The 16,072-nt window shown below is 39.3% G+C and overlaps 1 long non-coding RNA gene and 1 pseudogene across 1 annotated transcript in view; one reads left to right on the top strand and one right to left on the bottom strand.

Annotated features, from left to right (window-relative positions):
- LOC129014518 (uncharacterized) overlaps nucleotides 1–16,072 on the top strand; it is a 123,198-nt gene that overhangs the window by 61,442 nt on the left and 45,684 nt on the right. The gene's annotated exons all lie outside the window — the stretch shown is intronic.
- LOC129014765 (U6 spliceosomal RNA) lies at nucleotides 9,649–9,744 on the bottom strand (annotated as a pseudogene).

Genomic DNA, 16,072 nt, shown 5'->3' with positions numbered 1-16,072 from the left:
CATAGAAAGCAGCTTAGTGCTGTCTAGAATGACAGAGTAAAGAAAGTGGGCTTCTCCTGACCCAACATGAGGTTATGTAGTTTGTGTTCACACAGAGGGAACCAAGCAGAAGGTCTGAGCTCAAAGCACAGTCTGCTGGCAGTTTGTGCCTTGATTTCTGTGATTGATAATGAGGTCAGTCCTTTAGCAATAGCTCAGGGGCAGACAAGATCATTTAGCTCAGAGATTCAAAACACAAGAGATTTTTCAGAGAGGCAAGGAAGTAGGGGGATGAGCCGCTCTGAAGTTTCATTTTTTAAAAAAATCACCTTTAAAAAGTGGTATATGTCAGGCACCTGGCGCGGTGGCTTATGCCTATAATCCCAGCACTTTGGGAGGCTGAAGTGGGCAGATCACCTAAACTCAACAGTTTGAGACTAGCCTGGGCAAAATGGCAAAACCCTGACTACAAAAAATAAAAAATTTGCCAGGCGTGGTGGCCTGCACTTGTAGTCCCAGCTACTCCAGAGGGCGAGGCAGGAGAACTGCTTGAACCTGAGAGGCAGAGGTTACAGTGAGCCGAGATCGGGCCACTGCACTCCAGTCTGGGTGGCAGAGCGAGACTCTGTCTTGGGAAAAAACAAAACAAAACAAAACTGGTATATGTCACAATAGTTCATAACTTGAAGATAAAAAAAAAATGGTATATGATCTGATCATTAAAAATCAAGTAAAATTAGCAAAAATCATATGTAATGATAAACACTTGACATTTTGATGTGTGGCTCTTACCAGTCTTTTGTTTTCTTTATGTATATTATAACTACATAGCTAGCTACTTATGTATGCCTGTCTGCACGTGTGCATACTTGTGCGTGTGCATGCATGTTTGCACATGTGCCTGCATGTGTGTGTAGGATTCATATTGTAAACTTTTTTTTTCTGTTTAGCAATACATCATGAACATTGTTCTGTGCCATTAAATATTCTTCCATATCATAGCTTTGAGTGGTACATGGCATTACAATGTAATTATGTATCGGGATTTACTTAACCCATCCCTTTTTACTGAACACTTGGTTGGTTCGTTTTTCATTTTGTTTTAGTTTTATTGCTATGATAAACATCTTAATCATAAAAAAATGCATGCTAATGGATGAGTGGTAGTTTTATTCTTGTTCCTTCTCATGTCTGTCCAGACGTTTGCAGAGTGAATTGTCTTTGATCGTTTGTGGATTGAAGTTTCTTATTCTCGTGATCCCCAGAGGATGGCCTGTCCCATCCCTTCTTTTCTATTAGGGTTGGTGGTAAAGGGAGCTTGAGGAGAGTTAAGAAGTGAGACTGGAGAGAGCCCCAGGGGAAAACATAGCACAGTTCTCAGGAACCGAATTGACAGCAGATCTGGATAAGTTCAAAAACTCACATCATGTAGGAGGTCAAGACCTTTAACAGCGGGAGGGGGATTGAAAGTCCTAGAAGTAGATACTGAAATTTTTTTAAATGAAGAAATTGAGAAGAAGAGATAAAGGAACGTGATTGTAGAGTCCCAGGGGGTCTATTAACCCCTCACTCCATGACATAAAAAGATGCCCAAGAAGCTCCCATAGCAATCCCAAAGGATGACTAAATGTGCCTGAGCCAGAGCAGCCCAGAACCACTGGTGAGTTCTGGGAAAGAAGCCTCGGGTAGGAAGGCAGAGAGGAAGATTTGCTGTGTTCCTGACATTGGCACAGGAGTGCTCCCTTGATTTTTAATCATTGTAGCCCCATCTCCAGGTGTCAAGTAGGAGCCAGTATCAGAAGTGAGCTCTGTAACCTGCTACTTCTGAATTTTCCGTGGTATCCACAAATCGTTGTTGCAGATGCTCACGTAAGCTTCCCAGCCTGTGGAGAGATGGTCAGTGTCTAATCCTTAAGTTATATGTGCTCTGCATGAAAACGCCCACCTCTCTGGAAGAGAAATGTAGCAGAGTGGTGAGTGAGGAGTCAGGCCTTTCTGGAAGCTTTGTGCCTTATACCAGTCCATGCAGTAGTATGTTGGTGCCATGGTTTGGAAGTTTGTCTCCTCCAAATCTTAGGTTGAAATTTGATCATCAGTGTTGGAGGTGAGGCCTAATGAGAGGTATTTAGCTCTTGGGGGTGGATCCCTCATGGACAGCTTGGTGCCATTTCCACGGTGGTGACTTCTCATTCTGTTAGTTCCCACAAGAGCTGGTTGTTGAAAGGAGCCTGGCACCTCCCCGCCCTGCCATCTCCCCTTTCTTTCTCTTGTTTCGTCACGTGCCATGTGATCTCTGCACAGACGGTTCCCTTTTACCTTCCACTGTGAGTGGACGCAGTCTGATGTTCTCACTAGATGCCCAAATTTGAACCTTCCAGCCAGCATAATCATAAGATGAATAACGCTGTTTTCCTTATAAATTACCCAGCCTCAAGTATTTGTTTATATTAACACTAAATAAATAAAGACAGTTTGTAAATGTTTAACAATTGGAGGACAATAATTATCCTTCAATGCCCAACTTTGTTTTGGATATTTCCTCTAGCTCTCCCAGTATAAAATAAGAGGGCCGCCCCCCATACTCCCAGAATACCGTGGAACTATCTCTTTCCTTTACTGTATAATATAGAATTGTGATTATTTGCTTAAAGTCTGTTTCCCTTCCCAAGCTGTGAGTTCCTGGAAGGGAGAGCCCAACCACCTCTGTCTTCAGCCCTGGATGCAGTGTCTGGCACGTGGTCAGCCTCCATTCATATTTGTTCGATATATGTGAATAAATGAATTAACTAAACTGTAGGTTAACAAGAGAGACCAGAATATTCATAAGAACACTTTTAGCCTCAGGTTAGTAAAGATACTATTCAAAATGGTTTAAATAATAAGATGTTTATTATTTGACAAAAAATAGTTTAGAGGTGGGAAAAGTTCCAGGGATGGATTCATTCAGCACCTCAGCAAAGTTCTCAAGGAGCCAGGTCCATTCTATCCTCCTTCTGTGTTATCCTTCACCTGTTTGCTTTTATGGAAAGGTAGCAAAAGAGTTGTGTATGACAGCAAAGAAGGTGGCAGCAGCTCCAGGCATCACATCCATATATAACAATGTCCAAAGGCTAGAAGAGAGACCCTCTCTCTCTTTTTTTAATCTCAATGTAATCTCCCTCAGAAACATTTCCCTCTTTCTTCCCAAATAGATTTCCCTTCATTTGTTAAAAAAATAAAAATACAAGAATTGACTTGGACTAATTAAAATTTTCAGGGGTGGGGGGATGTCTGTCTGTTAGGCAACCAGTCAGTTGTCACATATACAGTCAATAAAGATAAGATATTGAACTACCATCCACATGATCACGCTGCATCCATCTCAGCTATACAAGAATTGTTGAACATTAGAAAATTTCTTAGTGTAATTTGTGACACTAATTAATTGTAAGAAATATATATATAAATAAAATCATCTTAACTTTAAAAATCATGTGATAAAATTCAACACCTGCTCAAAAATCCTTTAGACATCAGAAAAATGTGCCTAGAATCACTCTTACTGTGCAAAATTGTTCTATAGATCATAGCCACATATCAGAAAAAAGTTATATAAGAGCTTGGGAAAAAACCCACAAAGCTGTTATTATTATTATGACAATATGATAGTATTGTTATAATGACATTATTACCTACATAAAAACTCAAGACACACTCCAAATTATTAGTATTAATGAGAGTTTAGAAATTTTGATGGAAATGAGATTAATGTTTACAAAAGCAGTCACAGTGATACATATTAATAACAAATAAAAAATCTACCATTAAAAAGAGACCATTTATAATAGCAACAAAATATATAAGGTTTCTAGAAATAAATTTAAGAAGAGCTGGAAATTATATTTATGAAGAAAATATAAATACTGAAATTTATTTGATAAAAATCAATGGAAGAGATAAACTATGTTTATAGATACACTCAAAATCACAAAAATTTTTACTCCTCCCAAATTAATCTAAAAGTCTAATGTGACCCTAATTGAAATATAAAGATTATGTAAAAATTGACAAGGTGGTTTTAAAACATGGAAAAGTGTTAATAATTGCACTTTTTGAAGACAAGTTTGAAGACTAATGTAGAAAAACATGTTTTACCAGAAATCAAGAATTATTCTGAAGCCTAGGGAGGTGGCTCACACCTGTAATCCCAGCACTTTGGGAAGCCAAGGCGGGAGGATTGCTTGAGGCCAGAAGTTCTAGGCAAGCCTGGTAAACACAATGAGACCTCACTTCTACAAAAAATTTTAAAAAATTAGCCAGTGCATGACTCACATCTGTAATCCTTGCTACTTTGGAGGCTGAGGTGGGAGGATTGCTTGAGCCCAGGCGTTTGAGGCTGCACCACTCAAACTCCTGGGCTGGAAGTGATTGCACTGCTGCACTCCAGCCTGAGTGACAGACAAGACTGCATCTAAAAAAATTTTGAAACTATGGTAATTGGGCCACTGTGATTTGGATACAAGGCCAGATCTACAAACCAATGAAATAAATACATGACCCAGAAATTTACTCATAATTATACGAAACTTGATATCTGAGAGGGTTGTATTGTAAATCAGTGTTGAAAGGATGGTCTGTTTAACAAATGATTTTGGAACAACTGGTTATCTATTATAAAAAATTATCTGTATCTCATGGTATATGCAAATATCAATGCTATGGGGATTAAGAATCTAAAATCTAAAAATAAAAATGTTTATTCTTTTATAAAAATGTATAGGAAATTATCTTTGTGATCTTGGGGTAGGGGAGATGTTTTAAAAAAAGGTACAAAGAGAACAAACATAAGATAAATTCAACTTGATTAATATTTTAAAATATGACTGTGCTTCAAGACATAGTAGAGAAAAAAGGAAAAGAAAATTATAGACAAGAGACTTGCAATATGTTACATGCAGTATATAAAGGATAGCTAAAAATGGATAAGAAGAAGACCCAATAATCCCACTAGAGAAATGCAGAAATGATATAAACACATCATTTGCAGAAGGAAATACCCAAATGTTTCACAAAGACATTAAAAAAACCCTCAACCTCATTATAATCAGAAAATGCAAATTGAAAAGACAGTGAGATAATGATTCATACTAATCAGATTGGCAGACATTGACTGAAAATACTAAGTGTTGGTGAGGATATAGAAAAACAGAAACTCAAACTTTTTAGGTTGGAAGGAAAATTTGTACAACCACTTCGTAAAGTAGTGGAGCCGTATCTCAAAGATGAAAATAAGCATGCCCTGTGACCCAGCAATTACATTTCTGAGAATATATGCTAGACAAAATCTCACATATGCATCCAAGAAAACACATACAATAATGTATATATCATCTTTATTTCTAATAGCAAAACATTAGAAACAAATTAATATGGCGAGGCTTTGTGTCCCCACCCAAATCTCATCTTGAATTATAATTTTGCGTAATCCCCATAATCCCCACAGATCAGAGGACAGACCAGGTGGAGGTAACTGAATCATGGGGGCAGTTCCTCTGTGCTGTTCTCCTGATAGTGAGTGAGTTTTCATGAGATCTGACGGTTTTATAACTGTTAGGTATTTCCTCCTGCATTCATTCTCCTTCTTGCTGCCTTGTGAAAAATGTGCCTTACTTCCCCTTCACCTTCTGCCATGATTTTAAGTTTCCTGAGGCCTCCTCAGCAGTGCTGAACTGTGAGTCAATTAAACCTCTTTCCTTTATAAATTACCCAGTCTAGGGCAGTTCTTTACAGCAGCGTGAAAATGGACTAACACATAAATTAATGAATATTGACAAGAGAATGATGAAGTAAATTGAAGTATATTTGTGTATTACAATACTATACTACAGTGAAAATAAATGAACATCAACATAGAAAATTTTTGCGTGCATATTGTTGAGGGAAAAAAATTTTTGAAGAATACCTGTGAACAATGTCATTGATATACTGTTTATGTCATGTTTGAGTTGTACAAAAATAATACTCAATATTGTTTAGGTATACAGACAAATGTGCTAAAAGCATAAAGACATGTATAGATATGTTGGACATTCCCTAGGGGGATGGGATGGAAAAAAATAGCACCTCAAGTGTGTTTGTACAGCTTTATTTCTTGAGTTTGGAGACAGGTATCCCTGCATTTATAATATTATTTCCTCCATATTTTTATACATCAGAAATATTTCACAATATAATTTTCAAAAATAAAAATGAGGCAGCTATCTACTGACGCTTAAGGAGACCTAGTGAATCAGTGGGTTGGATGTCTTTTCTGTGATGTGTGTCATGTAGTAGCTGATGAGAAAAGCCTTTCCTTGATCCTGAGAAGAAAGCACATTCTACTGTCCTGTGCTGTCTGGAGTTTTCCCACAGATCCAAAGGAAGGTTGATCTTGACATTCAAAATTAACTCAAACTATGTGTTTTGGAGTACATTAAAAAAAAAAACCGGCCGGGCACGGTGGCTCAGGCCTGTAATCCCAGCACTTTGGGAGGCTGAGGCAGGTAGACCACGAGGTCAGGAGATCGAGACCATCCTGGCTAACACGGTGAAACCCCGTCTCTACTAAAAATACAAAAAATTGGCAGGGTGTGGTGGCGGGTGCCTGTAGTCCCAGCTACTTGGGAGGCTGAGGCAGGAGAATGGCTTGAACACAGGAGGCGGAACTTGCAGTGAGGTGAGATCCCACCACTGCACTCCAGCCTGGGTGACAGAGTGAGACTCCACCTCAAAAAAAAAAAAAAAAAAAAAAAAAGGAAAAGTTAAGTAAATGTTTCTGGAAAAAACCTGAAATACTTTTCCAAAGAAAATGATTCTGAGTCAAGTTCTGTCTGGATATATTAGGAAATTCAGGTCAAAGGCCTTCTCAAATGTTATTGCTAATTGTTCTCTATTAAATGTGGTTCCTCTTCTTATTTCTTGAGTTTTTAAAATAATCTGATGGTATTTTTTTGTGGAGCATGAGTTTGCCTGTTTTAGCCCCAGCTGGTCTTTGCAATGAAACCCAAATAAGTAGTCTTAGAAAATGAGAAGCTTTTAGTCAGGGAGAGCCAATAGCTGCTTTTTGGTGGTCAGGCTCCAACAAGACCCCAAATGCAAGCTTTGCTTAACCTCTTGGCTTTGGGGTTGGCAAAGAGGGTCTCTGAGAGCTAGCTAAAACTCAGAGAAGGGCTCCTCAGCCAGCCTTGAAGACAGGACTGCTCCCCTAAGTGTAAGTGGAAGGATTGACTCTATCGTTTATTACTGATGTGATTAGCGGTGAGTTACTTAGCCTGTTTGAAGCTTTGATTCCTCATCTGAAAACCAGTGTATTTTGAAGATTAAATTAAGTAATCTCTGATCCATCCGGTGTATACAAGAGATGTTCACTGGCATCACTAGCCAGATTCAGACTACCAGACGCATTGGAACTGACTCTCTGAATATCCTCCAAGAATTGCAAAAATAATCATTTTACATTCAGTACTTAAGGCATTAGTATAAATGAATTTCTAGGTTCACTAAAACATCTCTGATAAATAGAGGACAATTAATAAAAGAGAGGCTTCAACTGGAGCACATTTTCATAGTGTGGTGTGCTGGTAGTTCATGAGGTGGTTTTCAATGGTGCAGTTTTATATGCTTATATTGACAGCATTGGACTTAGCTTTCTAGTTACCTTCTGGTGCAGAATGTCTGTGAAAAATTTAGCCTGGCACATAGTATGTACTCAATAGGTAGATGCTCCTGTTTCTTAAGAAAAAACTTTTATTTTAGGTCCAGGCATACATGTGCAGGTATGTATATAGGTAAATTGCATGTTGCAGGGGTTTGGTGTACAGATTATTTAACTACCCAGATAATAAGCGTAATACCCAATAGATAGCTTTTCGGTCCTCACTCTCCTCCCATGCTGCACCCTCCAGTATGCCCCAGTATCTGTTCTTTTCTTTGTGTCCACATGTACTCAACGTTTAGCTCTCACTTATAAGTGAGAACATGCAGTATTTAGTTTTCTGTTCCTGTGTTAGTTTGCTTAGGGTAACAGCCTCCAGCTCCATCCATGCTGCTGCAAAGAACATGATCTCATTCTTTTTTATGGCTGTATAGTATTCCATGGTGTATGTGCATCATATTTTCTTTATCTAGTTGACTATTGATGGACATTTAGGTTGATTCTATGTCTTTGCTATTGTGAGTAGCACTGCAGTGAGCGTTCATGTGCATGTGTCTTTATGGTAGAATAATATTCCTTTAGGTACATACCTAATAATGGGATTGCTGGGTCAAATGGTAGTTCGTTTGAAGTTCTTTGAGAAATGGCCAGACTTCTTTTCACAATGGCTGAACTAATTTACATTCCCACCAGCAGTGGATAAGAGTTTCTATTTCTTCATAATCCAGTCAACATCTGTTATTTTTTGACTTTTTAATAATAGCCATTCTCGCTTGCACCAGACGGTATCTCTTTGTGGTTTTGAATTACATTTATCTGATGATTAGTGATGCTGAGCATTTTTTCATATGCTTTTTGGCCATATGTATGTATTCTTCTGAAGTGTCTGTTCATGTCCTTTGCCCTCTTTTTCATAGTTGTTGTTTTTACTTGTAAATTTGTTTAAGCTCCTTACAGATTCTGAAAATATATTAGACCTTTGTCAGATGCATAGTTTGCAAACATTTTCTCCCATTCTGTAGGTTGCCTGTTTACTCTGTTGACAGTTTATTTGCTGTGCAGAAGCTCTTTAGTTCAATTAAGTCCCATTTGTTAATTTTTTTTTTTTTTTTTGCAATTGCTTTTGGCATCTTTATCACAAAATCTTTGCCAGGTCCTATGTCCAGAATGGTATTGCCTAGGTTATCTTCCATGGTTTTCATAGTTTTAGATATTACGTTTCAGTCTTTAATCCATCTTGAGTTGATTTGGGTATATGGTATAAGGAAGGGGTCCAGTTTCAATCTTCTGCATATGACTAGACAGTTATCCCAGCACCATTCATTGAATGGATGGTCCCTTCCCCATTGCTTATTTTTGTCAAGTTTGTCGAAGATCAGATGGTTGTAGGTGTGCAGCATGATTTCTGGGCTCTGCGTTCTGTTCCATTGGTCTGTGTGTCTGTTTTGGTACCAGTAGCATGATGATTTGGTTACTGTAGCCTTATAGTCTAGTTTGAAGTCGGGTAATGTGATGCTTCCAGCTGTGTTCTCTTTGCTTAGGATTGCCTTGGCTATTCTGGCTCTTTTTTGGTTCCATGTGATAAAATAGTTTTTTCTAATTCCGTGAAGAATGCCATTGGTAGTTTGATAGGAATAGCATTGAATCTGTAAACTACTTTGGGCAATATGGCGATTTTAGCAATATTAATTCTTCCTTTCTGTGAGCATGGAATGCTTTTTCATTTGTTTGTGCCAACTGTGGTTTCTTTGTGCAGTGTTTTGAAATTCTTGTTGTAGAGGTCTTTCGCCTCCATGGTTAGCTGTATTTCTGGGTATTCTATTCTTTTAACGGCTATTGTGAATGGGATTGTGTTCCTGGTTTGGCTCTCCGCTTGGATGTTGTTGGTGTATAGGAATGTTACTGATTTTTGTACAGTTATTTCGTATCCTGGCTACTGTTACTAGTACTTCTTTTCTCTAATCAACACTGCTGTTTTTTATGTTTTTATTTTACTTTTAAAAATGGAATGCTTTACACATTTTCATGTCAGCCTTGCACAGGGGCCATGCTGATTTTCTCTTACCATTCCAATACGTGCTGCCGAAGTTAGCACAACACTGCTTCTTACGGGTATATCATCACATCAAAAACACAAGAGTTCTGCAGTGGAGATCAGAGAATCAGTCCCACAGGGATGTGGAAGGGAAAGGGAAGAAAGCAGGCAACAGTGCGTTGAATCCATCACTTATTCCCCCCAACTTTCCAAGATCTGAGAAAAAAAAATCTCCTTATAAAAAGGTGAATGTAGCAAAGTAGAAGAGTCTGGATACCATGTCACAAGACCAGAGATGGAGATATGTCTCCTATACGGTATCTCAGGCAAGCTGGTCAGATTCTGTCATTTGTTCTCCTAGGGGAATCTATGAGGTCTCTAAGGTTCCTGGCTGGGTCCTCGAAGATTACCTGTATATCCCAAATAGCCTTAGCCCTCTGCGTTGTATTTACTTGTAACTACATCACATTAATATGGTCATCTGTTACCTTCACATCAACAAATTCAAAGCCTCCTGATGTGTCGTGTAATCACTATGTACTACGCATTTTTAGCACAGGAATAATGTTGTTCTCTTTAATTTCCTGGACTCAACAAAAGAATGACTCAGTCAGAAAGAAATTCCACTTTGCATATTGTTAAACAATGCCTCAGAGATTTTCCCAACAGAAGAGAACAATGGAGTCTTGGCTCCTAAACACTGACATTCACCTGCTTCATTTCCTATAAAAACTAGGCCAGGCCCTGTGAAATGGGCTGGCCAATGTTGTAACAGCTGTAAGACCAGCTTCTCCACTGTGAATCTACACAGTGCCTGGAGTCAGAGGAAGGGCACTTAATTTAAATAACCTGTCCATCAAACATTGATTCTAATTATTTTTCTCTCTAATTATTTTCTCTGTTGATATATTCTGAGATCCAGAAACCACCTGCCTATGTACTTGCTTTTTTGAGGAATGCAAGAGCTTGCATTTATGTTAAAAAAAAAAAAAAAAAAAAAAAGAGTAAGGACAGTAACTCTCACATTTCAAAATTTACTTTCTAATTCACAAAAATATATTAGGGGAACTAAGGTAAGATTCTTTATCACATTGTAATGAGATTCTAAGATGACTCAACTCCCTTTAGTCTTTCTTAATGAGGAATCACAATGGTTTTTGAGAGAGGGTCTACTTTTCTTAAGATGCCTGTGGAGCAGGAAGTTAGCTATGTAGGAAATAGGAAAAAGGGAGGGATAGGAATGTATTAGTGATTTCTGGCTACTGGACATACCCAGTTCTTGTTGATCATGCTTGCCCAGGCCGGGGGTTCTCTATCTGACACTTTATGCTTTTCCTCCAACTGTGGCCCAGCGGCTTAAGAATGAGGATCAAAATTTTGTATATGACTAATTCTCTTTTCTCAAGACTGTGATTTTCATTTCGTCTCTAATAGATTTGCTGAAAGAAACTCCCAAAATATATTAAGTGGAAGGATGTTTATTGTACTTAAAATGTTCCCTGAGTCAGCAAAGTTAGTGGCCTGATTGTGGAGGCATCGGCAGACTCTCCAGGACTCCCCAACATGTTCCTCACCAGCTTGCTTCACAGTGAACTCTGTTTGACCCTGTGACCTGGATGCAGCCCGCACAGGGTGCTCCACTTTCTGGGTGAGGTCACATGCCAACCTAGAACCCTTGGCCTGAGAAACCCCTGTCATTTCTTTTTAGGTGTCTGCATATCTAGAAGGGTACCATTTAGAATGACCCTGGGAAGCATGCCAGTCTCCTATGCAAGCATGCTGTACATTTCAACCCTTAGTTAGTAGGAAGCAATGAAGGGAGTTGGAGTTTACTCTTGGCTAAACTCGAGGCAGCAGGGAAAGTCAGTACATGCCTCTTATCATGAAAAGCCCAAGTTTGGCATCACATGTGCCTGGGAGGGAATGAAAGATTTGTGGAACAGACCGTCCCTATTGTTCCTTTTGCTGGGGTGTGCTAGTCTTAGAACACCAGGGGGACTTGTCACCATCATGGGCATTTAGAATGGTAGATGACAAGCTGGGCACGGTGGCTCATGCCTGTAATCCCAGCACTTTGGGAAGCCGAAGTGAGTGGATCACCTGAGGTCAGGAGTTCAAGACCAGCCTGGCCAACATGGTGAAACCCCGTCTCTACCAAAAATACAAAAATTAGCTAGACATGTTGGCACGTGCCTGTAATCCCAGCTATTTGGGAGGCTGAGGCAGGAGAATCGCTTGGATTCTCTGGAAGGTGGAGGTTGCAGTGAGCTGAGATCATGCCATTGCACTCTAGCCTGGGCAGCAGAGCAAGACTCTGTCTCCAAAAAAAAAAAAAAAAAAAAAGGCAGATGGCAGCCTGTGTGTGTGTGACATACATTGACTTATAAACTTTTGTTTTTCCATACTTTTGTTTTATGATTAATTGCCTGTTAGGCATTTATTGTAGGTTTGATAATGTAAAATATATACTTGGTCTTTGACCTGTTTTCTGACATACAACTTCTAAAATCCTTAAAATCTCCAAAATAATGTCTTTTTGTGTGCTAATGAGATGACTGGTGGCAGACAGCCCCTAGGTAGCTTCAAATGGGGTGTATTAGTCCATTCTCATGCTGCTAATGAAGACATACCTAAGACTGGGTAATTTATGCAGAAAAAGAGGTTTAATGGACTCACAGCTGCACATGGCTGGGGAGGCCTACCAATCATGGCAGAAGGTGAAGGAGGAGCAAAGGCACATCTTACATGGCAGCAGGCAAGAGAGTATGTGCAGGGGAACTGTCCTTTATAAAACCATCAAATCTCATGAGACTTATTCACTCTCATGAGAGCAGCACAGGAAAAACCTGTCCCCATGATTCAATGACCTCCCACCAGGTCCCTCCCATGACATGTGGGGATTATGGGAGCTACAATTCAAGATGAGATTTGGGTGGTGGGTGGGGACACAGCCAAACCATATCATGGGGGCTGGCCCCCAGAAAGACCAAGAAATGATTAGAGTGTTGGATTTTCATCCCCATCTCTCAATCTCTTGGGAGGGGAAAGGGGTTGAAGGCTAAGTTGATCACCAGTGTCCAATGGTTTACCTCAATCATAAAATCTCAAAATGACTGGCTTTGGGGAGCTTCTAGATAGCTGAACATGTGGAGGTTCTTGAAGGATGGCATGCTCAGGGAAGGCATGGAAGCTCTGTGCCCCTTCCCCAATACCTTGACCTATATATCTCTTCATCTATATCCTTTGTAACATCATTTATATTAAAAGTAAACTGGTGAACATGAGTGTTTCCCTTAGTTCTGTGAGCCACTCTAGCAAATTACTCGAATTTAAGCTGGGGATCATGTGACTCTGGATTTATAGCCAGCAGTTCAGAAGAATGGGCAAAACAACCTGTGCTTGTGATTGGCATCAGAAGTGGGGTGGAAGCAGTTTTGTAGGACTGAGCCCTTAACTTGTGGGAGCTATGCTAACTCTGTGTAGATAGTATCAGTATTGAATTGAATTAGAGGATACCCAGCTAGTGTCTGCTGCAGAACTGATTGCTTTCTTGGTATGTAGGAGAAAACCACACACACATTTGGACACAGAAGTCTTCTGTGTAATTGTTGTGGTATGGGAGCAGAGGAAAAGTAGTTTGTGTTTGTGCTTTTTCCACCCAGCGTGGGGAAAACACTTTCTAAAATGTTAAACATAGAGTTACCATATGATCCAGTAATTCCACCCTGATGTATATACCCAAAAGGATTGAAAGCAGAGTCTCAAGCAGGTATGTGTACGTCCATGTTCGTACCAGCATGATTTACAATTCCAAAAGGTAGAAACAATCCAAATGTTCATAAATGAATAAATGGATAAGCAAAATTAATATATACATATATGTATACCAAATAGATCGTAACTATTACAGAACTTTAAAGTGGAATAAAATACTGATACTTGTTACGATATGGATGAACCTGGAAAGCATCCTGCTAAATGAAAGAAGCCAGACACAAAGGGTTGCATAATGAATGATTCCATTTATATGAAGCATCCAGAATCGGCAAATCCATTGAGATAGTATTTCAGGAATCCAAGAGTAAAACTTTAAAAGCAGTTCAGATAATACATTTATTGAATGAGATAAAGTTGTAACTAAATAGCCAGCCGAAAGCTCTCTTTACACTTAATAACAAATGAACAAAATTGCTTATTTGACCTGAAATAAAAATTTGATAAAAAAGCTCATAGCTCCCTTGTTCTTTTGACTTAACATTCATGTTACCAAGTGTGAAAGGTTCACTAAACTGAACATGGTTTCATTGTCTTTTTCTTCATAAGAAGGTTTTGTTTAGTCGAGCCTTTTCTGCTGTGCCAGTTTTATGGTGAGGTGTCCAGCTTTCCCTCCAATCATACTGCCCATTGGTATGTTATGAAACAGTTTATGGCCTTCATTAACTTTGATGATAATAATTAAATGAAGCTGTGAATTACATCCAGAGCCAGCTCTCTGGGGTGTTCCTGATTCAGTTTCCACAGACAATCAAGAGACTGTTGGTCTAACTAAGCCAGAGTCTAGAATATTGTGACTTAAATATATATCTTCTGAAAATAGAAGTCTGTCCATAGAGAAAAATATAAGACCAGAAACAAATATAAGTCAACCCAGAGAGATCCTTGCGATGAGCCAGAGACTGTAGTAGGGGAAGCTTCAGAGGAGAGGCAGTGCTTCCTCTGGGTGTCAGCCTGATTCAGTAAGAAGGAAAGGTTAATAGCACCTGCTAAGCCCTTATAATGAACTGAGCATATAGGGTCTCTTTAGTCCTCACAAAAGCCTCATAAAGATGCAGCACTGTGCCCACTGCCCAGAAGAGTGAACAAATGCTTGTTTCTCGGTAAACTTTATGGCATAAAGCAGAGGTCCCAGCTATGAGAACTGAAGCTGTGGATATCTTACAGTCCTCAGTTCATATGGATGAAGGGTTATCTGGGCCCATGAGGGGCTGTCTGCAGGGCCATGGGCCAGGGTCTCCCGAGTCTTCCATTGGAGTCCCATGATTTTATGCCTGATTCTAAGGAAGACAGTGCTGCAAAAAGAAGTAAGAAACAATGGGAAGGCTAGATCACTATGCCCTCCAGAGTATATTCAATGACCGAGGTGGAGTCCTCAAAAGAGGCAGCCATGTGGCAGGACAGGGACAGGGATGGAGGTGTGGATGCACCGTGTTAGCCTCATAGATGTACCACCGGGCATCTCCTAGGGAGGCTAAAGAAGGAGTGGAAAATGGCAAATGTCTTTGTTAGACAAATAGTCCCTCTGAAGCACAGGGAAAATGCTTTCTGGAGAAACTGAGAATTATATGCAGAGGGGCTGAGGGTGAGAGCAAGTCTGTGACCTGCCTTCATGGAAGGGTCTGCATCAGACATCAGACACGGGTGCTGCTGTCACCACAACCCAGGTTTTACTTTGCCTGGAATCATCTGAAAAACACACAATGATAAGTATAACATTATTTTTGTGCTGTTCTCAACCTCTAGAAAAGGAAGCACAATTGAATTGTTACAAATGCACTTTTAAAGGAATAAACAAGTAGATCAATGCTGCAGAATACAATTCAGAAAGTGACCAGTGAATATTTGGAATTTTAGTATCTGATAAAAGTGGCCTCCAAGCCAGAGTGTAATGAAGGGCTACTTACTTAATAAACGGTGTTGAGATAATTTGTTATCCCTTTGGCAAAAAGTAAATTTAGGTCACTTTCACTAAGGTCACTTATCATACCATGAAAACAAAAAGCTAGGCAAATCAAATGCCTAAACAATAAAAACATCAGAAAAATAGAGTATATCCCTAACCTTGAGAATAAGAAAGGGATTATTGAGAAACAAAAATGCAAAACTTATACAGAAAAAGATGGCCAAGTATGACCGTGTCAGGGACATGTATCAAGTTCTCAAAATTGTCCCATTGAAGCTTTTCTTTGTTTGAGCAGAACAAAAATGCATCATCTCTCACTGTCTCCATGGAGGTGGATGGCTGACAGCTTTCATCAAAACCTCTCTCCACTTAATGTTCTTCTCAAAGTCCTTTCAGGTCCTTGACATAGTTCAGGAATTAAGAGTCACGTAACAATTTTTGGCCACTTCCATTGGTGTCCTCCATAATGATCTTGTATTTTACTTTAGAATATAGTATTTATTATCTTGGGGCCTTAGCTAAAGCTAAGATTAAATAGTTATTTTTCATATCTTGGTGTGTGAATGTGTGTGTGTACTGTGTGTGTCTCATGACACTTCAAATTGATAGCAGCAGTAACTCTCAGGCAGGGGGAATGAGTGGAGTAGTGACTGGTCAAGAGCGACGTTAACTTCATCTGTGTTGTTTGAATTTTTATAGTGACAAT

Source organism: Pongo pygmaeus, chromosome 16 (assembly GCF_028885625.2).
Source record: "Pongo pygmaeus isolate AG05252 chromosome 16, NHGRI_mPonPyg2-v2.0_pri, whole genome shotgun sequence".
Lineage (NCBI taxonomy): Eukaryota > Metazoa > Chordata > Mammalia > Primates > Hominidae > Pongo > Pongo pygmaeus.
Note: the sequence above shows the minus strand (reverse complement) of the source record. Positions and strands in the feature narration are given on the sequence as shown.